The 13,350-nt window shown below is 39.3% G+C and overlaps 1 protein-coding gene across 4 annotated transcripts in view; it reads right to left on the bottom strand.

Annotated features, from left to right (window-relative positions):
* ssbp3 (single stranded DNA binding protein 3) overlaps positions 1-13,350 on the bottom strand; it is a 218,423-nt gene that overhangs the window by 63,079 nt on the left and 141,994 nt on the right. The window lies entirely within an intron of this gene.

Genomic DNA, 13,350 nt, shown 5'->3' with positions numbered 1-13,350 from the left:
TGGGAATGTGGCTCTGTCAGCAGCTAGTCGATTTGCACAGCACTTGGTATTAAGGGCCAAGTGGAAATCTTCACAAAAGTTACTATACCAATTTCCAGAACTATGAAAAAATAACTGATCTTGTGCTTATTATGAATGAGCAGCATGCTGATCCGTGCTATGCCGTTGCTCCAGCTCTCAGTGCAAGCAACCGAACAAACCACAGAGATTACTTCTGTAATTCGTCTATCATATAGCCTAATAGTAGTGTCCAGTTTCAGGTCTGTTCCATCCCAACAAACAAGAATCTATGGTTGGGAAGAAACTAACCATTGCCAGGTGACCTGGTAAACCAATAGCAGAAAATGGGTCTGTGGTTTGTTTAGTCACTAAAAGCTGTAAATACTCCAGGGTTTTTGGGACAATGAAAGAAGATGGCATGCTTCAATTAGCTACGTTTCATAATCATATTGTCATGCCTCAACTGTTATATATATGTTTCTGCTTAACTGATGAAGAAACATCAGGTTACAATTGCCCTAGTCTTTATTCTGAATTTAAAAATTCACCCCACAAACTAAAGTAGTAGTTACTACTTCTCGTGACCAGTCATAACAATGACAACCCCACAGTAACTATACCTAGCTTTCATCTAATCGAACGGAGGAATATACCACTACTATCCAGAATGTAACTTAAACATTTCAGAATTCCTAAATGTTTAGCATGTCATGTTTATATGGAGCACAATGATTACACTGAATTAAATCAAGCAAAAAGATTGCCCATTTGTCGCCTTTGTATTCTCCCTAATTTTGTAAAAGAATAATAGAATGAACCCTTTAGCTGTTATGCTATTAGGTTGGGTTGTGTGGAACGTTTAAGGCCACCTAATGCTTGTGGATGAGCGGGGAATTTGAATCTCCCAATGGAAGCCAACCATCCAAAGGCAACACTGCAGCCAACTCCACCACCACCTTGGCACCACCTTCATATTTCCTTCTCTTTCTGCAAACTGTGACCTTTAATTTCCTATATTTCTGCTGACCAACAGATGCAGGGCCCTTATTCAATGTCCTCATCTGATCTTTCACACTATTTTACAAGGCTTTTATAGAGTGTTTTGGGGAAAAGGTTCATACATGAATAACTACAGTATAACATGTTCATTCTGCATGGAAAATTCAATAAACAAGGCATTTAAAATGGAACCAATTTTTCGTGTTCCTAATTTTTACTTTGAAAATAAATAAAGACGAATGCCTTCTAATTTTTCTTCAAATTATGCATGTGCATACATATCATAATCTTATCATTGGGTTTTGCACAATGAATGGCTTTTTAAAAGGTTTGCTACACTGACACAAGTCTGTATCAAAAAACAGAGAATACTGGGCAACATCGTACGAAATATTATTGTTCAACAAAACTATTTCATTTTCTGTATTCCAAGGGAATAAAGGGTCCTCACATATGGCAAAGCATGACAGAAATATTATGGCTGAAGAGTTTTTCATAACTGTGAGAAGAAGCAAATTCTGAATTCTTCCCTTAAGGTTCTTTAACCAAATTATTTAGGACAATTGAGAAGTCGTGTTCTTCTTATTTCTTAGGTCACTCTAATCAAACTTTTTTTCAGCCACCAAGTTGACTTTGAATATTTTTAAATTAAGAGGTGCTACTATGAGCAGTATACTCTAGATATCCATATTTGAGTATGACTACCTATATGCAACTACAATGGGCCCTTCATATCTGCTGGGGTTTGGATTCAGGATCTTCTGTAAAACCCAAAATCTGTAGATGCTCAAGTTCCATATATATACAGGCAGCCCCCATGTTACGAACAAGATAGGTTCTGTAGTTGAATTTGTTTGTAAGTTGGAACAGGTATATTTTAAATGTATAGTTCCAGATACCTATACATACATACATATATACACACACATACATATATACACACACATGCTTCAGAAAGCATAGGGAAGGTTTAAAACCCCTGTGGTGTTTGTTTTGCTTCTGTGCCCCTGTTCTGAAGATTTCACTTCACTCTCTGTCCTTGTGATACTTGGATTTTGAAAAATTTGGCTTGTTGTCAAAACAAGAATTGGTGATAAATCTTCAGTGGAGACCCCTTTTTTCCATGATAACCCTTTTCAGGAGTGAATTTCCCTTCCAAGGGGTAGATTTCTCTCACTTTCATTTATCTCACCCTTGTTCTTCACTATGAGTTATTTGTAACCCAGGAACTGCCTGTATAGGCAAGATCAAGGTTTGCAGATTGGAGTTTTTGTTTTAAATATTTTCAAATTATGGATGGTTGAATCCGTGAAAATGGAAGACCAACTGTACTAATCTTCTATAGAAACGATATTTCTTAATATTTTACAATACAATCTTTGCAAGCAGTGTTTGCATGTGTTCCATGTTCTGCTCTCAGACACAGCACATGCTATTAGTCTCAAGGCAGGAGTGTCTATACAGAAGTAACTGTGAAAAGGGTTGCCACAAAAATTCAAATACGGAAATCTTGCATTCAAGTTCATATTCTCAAAAGAAATTGATGCCAAACTTTTTACTCAGAATTACCAGAAAAGCAGAACTAAAAACATTGCTATGTATGGACCATTCCTGATGATGTGTGGGCAGCTGCACAAGAATGAGTAACTATGAAAACATATGGAATTATCATATGAAATTATCAGCTTGTGCTTCTAAGTGTCCTGAATCCTCACCTATCACAGATGCGTCTGCCTACCATGTTCACTTAGTCTTAACAAATGCTGCTTTATAATTAACAAAAATCAAGAAAGGTTCATTACTTTGATCACACTACACTAACTTTATTTTTTATTAATAAACATATTTGCATATTTCACAGCTGAGAAGGAAAAGCTGAAAATAATATGGGTAGCAGGAGAAACTTACATTGGAAACACTGCATTCATTTTGACTTGGCAAAATGACAATGGTTCCCCCCTCCCTCCAAATTTTATTGGTTTATAACTGATGAGCACATAATAGCCAGGAATTTCTGAGTAATTACGCATAAAATAATTACAAGTTTGTGCACGTATATGTGTTTCTTTACATCTGCTTATACAATCTTAGGAATTTAAAATCTCAACCATATTAGGAAGTTGATCCATTCAATATTTTTCAAGTTTTCCCCTTCAATTGGGGAGTGAAGAAAGGATTTGGATGAATGTGGTATCTGTTTTGGCTGATACTCTTTAAGAATCGAAAGCAGTTCAATAATCCTTTTATGCTGGCTGCATATTACTGTGAAAAACTACTTAAGTTTACTCATTTGTATAATTTATATTGATCATCCTCGATAGGGAGTCTTTCCTATTTGGAAAGAGAAAGGCATCTTCTGCTTTATAAATTAATTAAGATTTTTTTCTTGAAAAAATTATGTTTAGGTGGACTTATAATCAATTATCAAAGGTCTGTTTCTTTCCCCCCTACAGCAATAGCATTTAACACATATTTTTAATTTATTGTGTCAGAAGCGAATTGAGAATACAGTTATAATGTATTTAAAAAACCACAAACAAAGTTAAAAACTTGGCATTATACTAAATTTCTTTTGAAAGCTGGCCACTTTAAGTGCCTCTGGTGTCACTGTAGAAAGGTCCTCCATTGTGCGTGGGGCAGGGCTCAGACTGCATTATAGTAAGTGGTTTGTGGTTTGCTCTTCGCCACACTTGCATGTTGTGGTCTCCACTTCGAAGCCCCATTTCTTAAGATTAGCTTTGCATCTTGTGGTGCCAGAGAGCAGTCTGTTCAGCGCCTTCCAAGTCACCCAGTCTTCTGTGTAGCGGGGGGGGGGGGGGGGGGTCTCATCTGGTATCAGCCACTGATTGAGGTTCTGGGTTTTAACCTGCCACTTTTGGACTCTTGCTTGCTGAGGTATTCCTGCAAGTATCTTTGTAGATCTTAGGAAGCTATTTCTTGATTTAAGGCATTGGCTTGCTGGCTGATATCCGACCAGAGGATGGGCCGGAGATGTCAATGCCGTGGTCCTTTCATTACAGGCTTCAAACACTTCAACACAAATTGATGTGCTTATATTCATCAAAGTTTTTAAGTCCCACTTAAGTAGTGCCTTGCTACTATTCAGGATGAAAAATGGACCTGGGATCCTAACTCAATGCATGGTGGCCAAATGGAGTTAGTCAGAGTTTTTGATAAGGATACTGCAAATACTTTCACAGGATAATCACTTCTGTATGGATGCAAGTAATGAGCATTTTCCCAGAACAGCAGGTGGAAGAATTGCAGATAGAACTATTTCTCACCTCTTGACAGTTGTCAAAGTGGAAATAGCTTTACAATAGAAAGGTCAAATCAACTTATTGCTAAAACTCTGTACAGAAAGATATAGAACCATTATGACCACGGACAAATGGAGATATCAGGTCCAAGGTTCTGATAATTTTTTTAACCCAGAAAGCATTTGTCCCACCAAGTACTCACTGCTGATAAACACACGTAGATCACTTTGGAAAACAGTTCCATTCAATAAGTACCAAATGAACGTTCCGGGAATTTTTCTACATTACTTTATTTGTGTAATTCAGAATCCTGTTTAGTTTGTTTGGGGTCATTTCCCCTGTTATCTAGCTATCAATTGGTCCTTGTTTTGTCATTTTAATTTTCACAACCTATTATTTAAAATCAATAAAAATGATTTAAGAACAGCTTCTTTTTTGCATTCTGTCAGATGGGAAACAAGAAATAACGAAGCAGACGAGTTTAACCTTTTCTATTTTTAGTTGAGCTGGCCCTCTGCATCAATGGATTTTGCTATTTACAGCTTGAAAATATATTTTAAAACATTCCCAAAAGTAAATGTTGATTTTACCATTAGATATAAAAGACATCATCTTACTAGGTAAAGGGTTTCCCCTGACTCGGGGTTGGTGCTCATCTCCATTTCTAAGCCGAAGAGCCGGCATTGTACGTAGACACCTCCAAGGTCATGTGGCCAGCATGACTGCATGGAGCGGCGTTACCTTCCCACCAGAGTGGTACCTATTGATCTATTCGCATTTGCATGTTTTCGAACTGCTAGGTTGGCAGAAGCTGGGGGCCAACAGCAGGTGCTCATCCCACTCCTCGGATTCGAACCGCCAACTTTTCAGTCAGCAAGTTCAATATATAATGATACTTGAACATCCAGGATTTTAGTTTCCATGGAGGGTCCCGGCACCAAATTCCAGTGTATAGGGCCCACTGGATTACCATTTCACAGGGAAAACAAGAAGCAATACCTAACTGTGTGATCGGGCCTCAACAGATGATTTTTGTTTGGCAACTGGAACTATCCTAATTATCATAGGAAAATACTTTTTGTACTCACGCCATTTAACCACTATTTTTAGTTCTCCTTCAAAGGAGTTTCTGGGTTTTTTTAGTAGTGTTGCTCACTTAAATGGGAGGGTGTGTCAAGGAGAAAACAATTTCACCTTCTTTCCTCATCTTCCTTAGGTTTCTTTTTACCTGCCCAGACATCTCCAGCCACTTCAGGAGTCTCCAGGTGTGTGAAAAATGGCTCTGGATGAAGAAATTAAACTCACACAACCATCTCTGCTTTCCCAAGAAATAAACTCTACCCAATTCAGGATCACTTTCCATCAATTGAAGGCTTGAGTTGAAGAGCCTTACAAAACTATATTTTTTATATTTGCTTTGCATTCTGCCCAACCTCCCCAATTCATCCTAACCAAGTCTGATTAAAATCTACCAACTGAGGAAGGGGAGAGGAGAGCAAAAAACAGTTTCCTTGTTTTTGAGAGCATCCCTATAAGATAATTCACATCTTACTTGCCATGGAATACTAATGGATGGCAAACAACCTGGTAGAATAACACAAACAGAAAGGAAAGGGAAACAGATCAAGAGAAAACATTTTTAAAATCCAGGTTGATCACAATTCTATGTCTTGACAACCATATTTGTAAAAGCCACCTTCTGAAATGGTATAGGGTATAACCTATAGATTACTGGCTAAGGAAAAAATGTGTTATTTTGCGCAAAGAAGACAGCTATGCTTTTTTTTTCAAGAAGCATAACGGGCATTAAAAGTCTTTAAGCCAATCGGGAAAAAATAAATTAGTAAGGCCAGTTCTGGCCCTCTTTATACATCATAAAATTGAATAACTGCCATAATTTCTCTCTCTTTTTGTAGGCCATCCTAAAGAGCGAGCAGAATTTTAAATCAAAGCCACTGAACATATTGCAACTTCACTGGAAAGTGAATGAATGTTCTTAATGTATGTACAGGATCTGGATTCAAACTGCAGCACATCCAATCACATTTAGGAGAAGAAGAATTGGGAGGGGGAGCTCACTGTCATACAAAGTGCTGCTTCTCCAAAGACAGCAGGCATAGCAATAAAGCTGCCAGCCAATATTTTATTGTTACAGGAGATTTCCAGCATCGTATAATCCCTTGCTGGTGAGCCTCCCAGAGTTAAACAGATCCCTAAAACAGCTTAGAATAATGCAATTCAGACACTCTGGAGTTCCACAACCCAAAAGGGGGGAAAAAACATGTGCACTGGGTCTAGCGATGCTATTTATAAAGCAAAGTTTTATTGGCAAAAACCTGCAAGGATTGCAGAATTTGATGCATTGTTAGGATTTTTTTTTTAAACCACCCAGAAAGGTATATCAGTACGCTATGTTCTTTATCCACAATGGCACAAAATGCATGCTGGATACGCAGCCAAAGTATAGCAAAAAACGAACAAACAAACTTACAGACAAAAAACCCCACCAGGTATCATGGTTTCTTTGTGTGCAGTGTGCAACCTCTCAGCTTGGACATATCGCAGACACAGCAAGGCATCTGTTACATTTCCTGGCTGGCCTGGAATGCCCCACACAGCTGCCAGTTGGAATGCAGAGCGCAATGCAAAGCTGTCTTCCTCCCAAATTATGGAGTTATTTTTCCAAGATACACATGTGTCAACTTGACGCACACATCATGACACTTGGTTGGGAGTTAATAATTAAAGTGCCCACCCGTGCCCTGAACAGAATGCAAAGCAAGAATTGCATCTACGAGACTAGATGAATTATTTAGAAGGTAATAGCGTGGCATTCTCTCTTTCTCCCCTCTCTCTACTTCTCAACCCTCTTTACTTCATTCCCCCTTATGGCAATTTATCCATGGTAGAAAGAGCAAAGTTGCAAGGCTATGGGGTCTGCAAACTTTTTGCAAGGTTGCAATCCCTGAGATGAAATCCCAAGTTCCACATGAGGAATTGGAAATCACCTTCTATACTGTTTGATGACGGAGAAGATGTAATCTCAAATCTTTCCCCTTCAAGCCCCACCCAGTCACTCTGAAGATTTTCAAAACACTTTATTTCTGAGGTTGGAACTTATGATCTCAGGAAGCAGCCAAAGAATGTGTTCAGGGTATGATGCTGAGAAGGGAAGAAAAAGAAGATATTGATCAATTCGGATTATAAATGCCTTAGACTCTAGGCAGAATGGCAGATGCACCTTGGATTGCTTCTAACTCCAATGTGTTAACATTTAGAGGGAAAGCTTTGCCCAAGGGAAGCTAATGCCACCCCCAATACTTCAACCCAAACAAACAAACACACACCAAATCAAAACACTACGGCTTGTCAGTAGTAATAAAGCTCCACTATTATGAGAGCCATTGTAGTGTAGTAGTTTGATTGTTAGACTATAGGATACTGGGAGACTAGGATTCGAATCTCTGTTCACCCAATGAAACCCACGGATTCAACCCACACTCTTCCAGATTCAAGAGTAAGGCAATGAAAACACATCCTGCCAAGAAAACCCCATGATAGGGTCATCACAAGTAACAAATGACTTCAAAGCACACAACAGCAATGATAAAGAGCCTCCAACTACACAATCTCACAAGGGCAGCAAGTACTAACAAATCTGACATGGTAGAGTTGGTGCCTTATGACATAAATTAAAGATCTGCTTCTTCCTTATCTCCAGGAGCCATCAGCAACTCTGGCTGAGTCTCTTCTTTCACATATCAACAAATAGATCCTTCTGCACTGATTTCATGTACAGGGTACTGCAGTAATATGTTATATTGATGTTGTCTTCCTTCAAGTATTTTCCAACTTTTGGTGATAGAATCATCGATCCTAAAGAGAACATTTCATGGAGCTTTCTTGGTAAGATTTGTTCAGAAGGTGTTTGCCATTGCCTCATTCCTCTGGAGTTGAGTGTGTGTGACCTCCCCATCATCACCCAATGGCTTTCTGTGGCTGGGTAGGGATTCAAACCCTGGTCTCAAATGTCTTAATCCAACACTCAAACTACTAAAATTGTTGCTAAATGGCACTCACATTTCATCTTCATATTAGAATATGAAGTCAGTATACAAAAATTGACTGTTATGTGTTGGTATTAGAGTGTTAAACTCTTTTCAGCAAATGTTCTCAGAACTCTGACTTTGGCCCAGCTTGTAAGAGACTGCAAAGATGACTAGAGAATGACCAAGAAGTATAGGATTAGGGTTAGGGTAACCAAGAAGTATACAAGCAAAACATACCAGCAAGAAGTAGTCATTGCCAAAGTGATATGGAGGTGGAAAATGAGAAATTAGTAGAAGCACAACTGTTTTACCTCATGAATTGTGCAGACTTAGTAGCCAAAGATTATGGAAGTGGAACAGTTGAGAGATGGAGAAACCAAGGATGCTTCAGTCTACAAATAACCCATGAGTCAAAAGAGTATTAGAACTATTTTAAATCTGAATTTTTGCTCATTTCCAGAAAATGCACTTTTATTGAAACGTAAAATTAAATCATTGTGTATTTTAAGGATAAAAATGTAATCTAATAGGGGTTATTAGATATTATTAAATATGGACTGTAATTATTACCCTAGTATGGATTGCTGTAATATGAAAAAATGACTGCTTAATACAACAGGAGATTAGTGGCATCCAAGTTCATACACACAAGTGGCAGCATGTTTGTGCCATTCACAGAAAAAGTGCATACCAAGACAGCCAAATGGGCCCAATAAATAACCACTATGCCCCCTCCAAAGTTCAGCAGTGATCACAACAGCTGGAGCTGTTTTCTGCATCTGGCGATGTTACTACACTTCTGGGGAATGCCATTACCTTTGGAGGAGGTACACAGCTGGACTTGTGGGAGGTCTGAGGGATTTCTAATCTGGCATGGGGGAGAAGGTTCGTAATTTCTATTTTACCTTAAATGCAAAAACAATCATTGGGCAGTTTTTGGCTACCATTCATTGTATTTTAAAAACAACAAACTGGCATAAAAGAAGATAAAATCTGGATGGGTGAGTTCTGCTTCCAAACTTAGACATGCAGTCAACACACCGGCTCAGTACACTCCAGCAGATGCCGTCTAAGCCTTTAAATCGCACACTAATTGTGCTAATTGAGCTAACAGTCGCTGTTTCGTCTCCCAACCCTGAGTCAACCAGCGTCTTCTGGTACTGCTACAGAGATCCAAGCTGTTGGCTTTAGTGTTATTTTGTCAGCCATTAAATGATTCATCAGAGTCATTAATTGATTTATTACTGCTGCCTGCAAGTATAGCTTTGCAAATAAAGAATGATGTAGGTCAGAATACAAAAGAAATTGAACACAGCCACACAGCTAAGAAGTGGACACTTAATTTATCTGTAGAAATCTCACACTAAGATGAGAAAAAAGATGTGTGCATGGAGTAAGAAGTCAGGAAGATGATTGCTTGATTGTATAAAAACTCAAACTTACTGGAACTCTAATACACTAAGTTTCCACATCATAGAAAAATCATTCTGATTTGTCATCTCAGTCAACAGATGCCAATCTACTGATCATTTCTTCTGTTAGCTAATTTTAAAATTGGAAACAAGACCCAACAGCAAAAAGTGTCTTGATGTGGGAGAGCAAAAGACAAAAACGCGACAGGTTTCTTTCCATCATGAGTATGCAAATAAATGATTTAATTTGAGCAGTGCTTTCGCAGCTAATTGTTCACCAAATCTTCAGACTGGTTATTAAATGCAAAAGGCCAAAGACTCTCTTTAAAGGCTCCTCTTCCTTCAAGGCCCAGTCAGAGCAACTGCATATTCTCTGGATAATACAACAAAAAGGACTGTGCTTGCAAGACACTTCCAGATAGGAGACCTCTAATGTATTAGAGATACAAAATGCAGATGCATACCAGGCTCCCAGAGAGTCTCCTTTGGGAATGCACAGTGGAAGCTCTTGACCTATAGGATACTTTTAGTAGAAATATTGCAGAGACTTTGACTGAATCAGAAAATGCAGAAAGCATTTTCAATATACAAGCAGCATGCGCTTATCCTATTTAGGGAATTCATGTACATCTGTGCAGAGATAAACAATTTATCCTGGCATAGAGGCTGCGCTACCATTTTTTGTGTATTGTCTGCTAGAGAATAAAAGCGACAGGTCACAAAGCATTATAGAATGATGAAACCAACTCAGCTATAGCATATCATTAGTTCTTGCGGAAAGTCTGTAAGAGGTCAGCATTATAATCCTTGTATTAGAGAACAAAAGAGGCTGAGAGGAAATGGCTTGCTTAAGGCTACTAAGTGAGTTCATGATCCAAACTGGGGACTTCCCACACTTAACAGCTCAGACTCCGAAAGCATGGCACTGTGATGACTAGAAATCAGGAAACTCAGTAGAATAAAGGTAAAGGTAAAGGATTTCCCCTGATATTAAGTCCAGTCGTGTCTGACTCTGGGGGATGGTGCTCATCTCTAATTTCTAAGCCAAAGAACCAGTGTTGTCCATAGGTATCTCCAAAGTCATGTGGCCGGCATGACTACATAGAGTACTGTTAGAATGGAGAGTTAAAATATAAATAAGAGAAAACAGCATATTTATCAAACTCACTGATGGTACCTGAATTTAGAGTCTACATGTAACTAGACACTAAGAGCAAGAAAAATGCAGTAGGACACGTTTTAACATCATACTTATTGTAATGAGCTCTATCACAAGAAAAGCCTTTTCAGAGGTCTCCATGTAGGAATGCATCATTGATGGCACATCATAGTCTTAACTGGTGGGGACTGGGGACTCCATTGTCAGTGGGGTGGTGAAGCTATTACAAGTTTTAATCCAAGCTTTGAGGGAGTTATCTAAGGTGCTGGGCTGTATCCCCAAACTGTGTTCAGCACCCTGGATAGTTCCCTGAGAGCTACCCAAAACATGAAGTGGATTTACTAACCCACTGTGCCCAATCTGTATATCTTACCTACTCTAGAACCCTAAATGCTGAGATTAAAATTGAGACAGAAGCACTACATGGCTTGCATTCAGGCCTAATTTCTACATGGAGCAGGTGTTATTTTGCCACTGTGCCACTTTAAACTTCATGCCCCTTCTGAATATTTCTCCAATCCTCTTGTCACGTCCTGCCACATTGAACTACTGGCACATCAGAGACAGAAAGACTCAGACCCTTTTGGCCGCTTTTGTATTCTAATTGCTAGGATTGTGAGAAATTTTAAAACAGAGCATTCACATTTTTCATCACCCAAATTCTAAAGTATAGAGAAGTACAATACATACTTATCACCTCAGCATTTCACCATTTGTCTTGACAGCACAAGTATGCCATGCTGCACAAAGCAATACAATTGTGTGTCAGAGGGACGTAAGTGGACCCCAGGTATGTTTCCCCAGGCACTTCATTTCTGTACTCTCTACAGCACAGGAATGTCTGTGGTATGCTGATTTGAATTAAATATATTAGCCACACAGAAAAAGGAGCAGACTGCAGTGTTTGGGGGAGAGAAGGAGGTGCACTCTTTTCTAAACATTCTCTTAAAAACTTCCGGAAGGCCTCAATTACAACCCAACCATCTTTGCCCAATCCCGACAATGTTTTGTTAAGTATCTGGAGTGTGTCATTCCACCAGAAGAAAGTGATGTAATCTCCGCAGGAATAGTTATTCTGCTCTTTTATCTCACACCTCACTACTAGTGTGACTTACACACAAGCAGACTGAGGCCTGCAACGTGGAAGACAAATAGCAGCTCTCATTCCAGCTCCACATTAGCTATGAAAACAATGTGCCTGCTGCTTACACAGAAGCCCTACTCACTGGAAACCAGCCAGGAGGAAAGCGGGGGAAAAAAAAGAGGAATAAAGAATCAAGGCCTGTCTAGCTTCTAAACTATGATGAAATGGGATGACTTCTGTGCCCTGCCTTTCAATGGGAGCCAAGAGCGCTGTACTTGATTCCAAGTCAGAAGTGGAAGAGTCCTGACATAGGGAATAACCAACTGAATGAACGCTGTGTCTGCTTCACTGGCATGGATTGAAAGATTTGGAAGGATCACAGAAAAACTCAAATCTCTTGTCTCAAGAAATGGCCCACCAGCAGGTTATTTATAATTTCTATGGCCCTTTCAGAGTACAAGGTGCTTTACAATGGTAATTTCGTCTAACCTTAGTAACAATTTTGTCAAGTACATAGGGCAGAGCAATAGTGACTTGCCAAAACCAGACAAAGAGATCTGGAAGTGTGTGTGTGTGTGTGTGTGTGTGGTGTGGTGGACTAGTGGTTTTCTTTACGCAAAGAAGCCATCTGCACCATTGACCAAGTGTTCAATTACATGTAGTCCCTAATGTTGTTAAACTGAAGAAAGAAATTTCTAAGGCAAGAAAATGCTCATGCTGAATAATAAGTTTGGGAGACCTTCTTTCTCTCTTGACATCTTGCTGTGTGCTTTTTTTAACCTCCTGTAGAGTGGAGCTGTGGCGCCACAAACAAAACTTGCAAGAGGGAGAGAGAAAAGGATGGAGGAAAGAAGAGAAAATAGTCTAATTCCCAATAGGTGATAGGTACAGAGAACTGTCAGGGTATTGTGTTTTGTGAAATGTTAAAATCAATCTGGGTTATTAGAAATGCCTTATGTGTTAGTTTTTTCGGCAAGGCATTTCAGCAGTTATGGAGTTAATGAGAGTCTGCTATGATTGATGTATCACAGGACCAATGAGGTCAAGTTTGTTTTGACTGGGACTTTCTTTCTTGTTCCTGTGGAATGCAGAGGAGTTTCCTGAGCAGTAGAGCAGTGTGCTGTGTGTGCATGAGTCGCTTCGGCAAGCACTCATGGAGAGAAGGACTGATTTACACTATTTTGTATATAGTCTTGTAAATAAAGATTGATTGCCGTTGGATTTCCAACCGAACCCTCATCTGCTGGAGTGTGTTTGTCCAGTGCTGTATTTCCACACGGGAGACAGTCTGGAGGAGGTGAAGACCGGGATGGTGAATTTTTGGATTTCACTCTGCTACCCATCATCCCCTGACAAGAACCAGCTATCTCGGGACCCTTCCACACAG

Source organism: Anolis carolinensis, chromosome 4, assembly GCF_035594765.1.
Source record: "Anolis carolinensis isolate JA03-04 chromosome 4, rAnoCar3.1.pri, whole genome shotgun sequence".
Lineage (NCBI taxonomy): Eukaryota > Metazoa > Chordata > Lepidosauria > Squamata > Dactyloidae > Anolis > Anolis carolinensis.
Note: the sequence above shows the minus strand (reverse complement) of the source record. Positions and strands in the feature narration are given on the sequence as shown.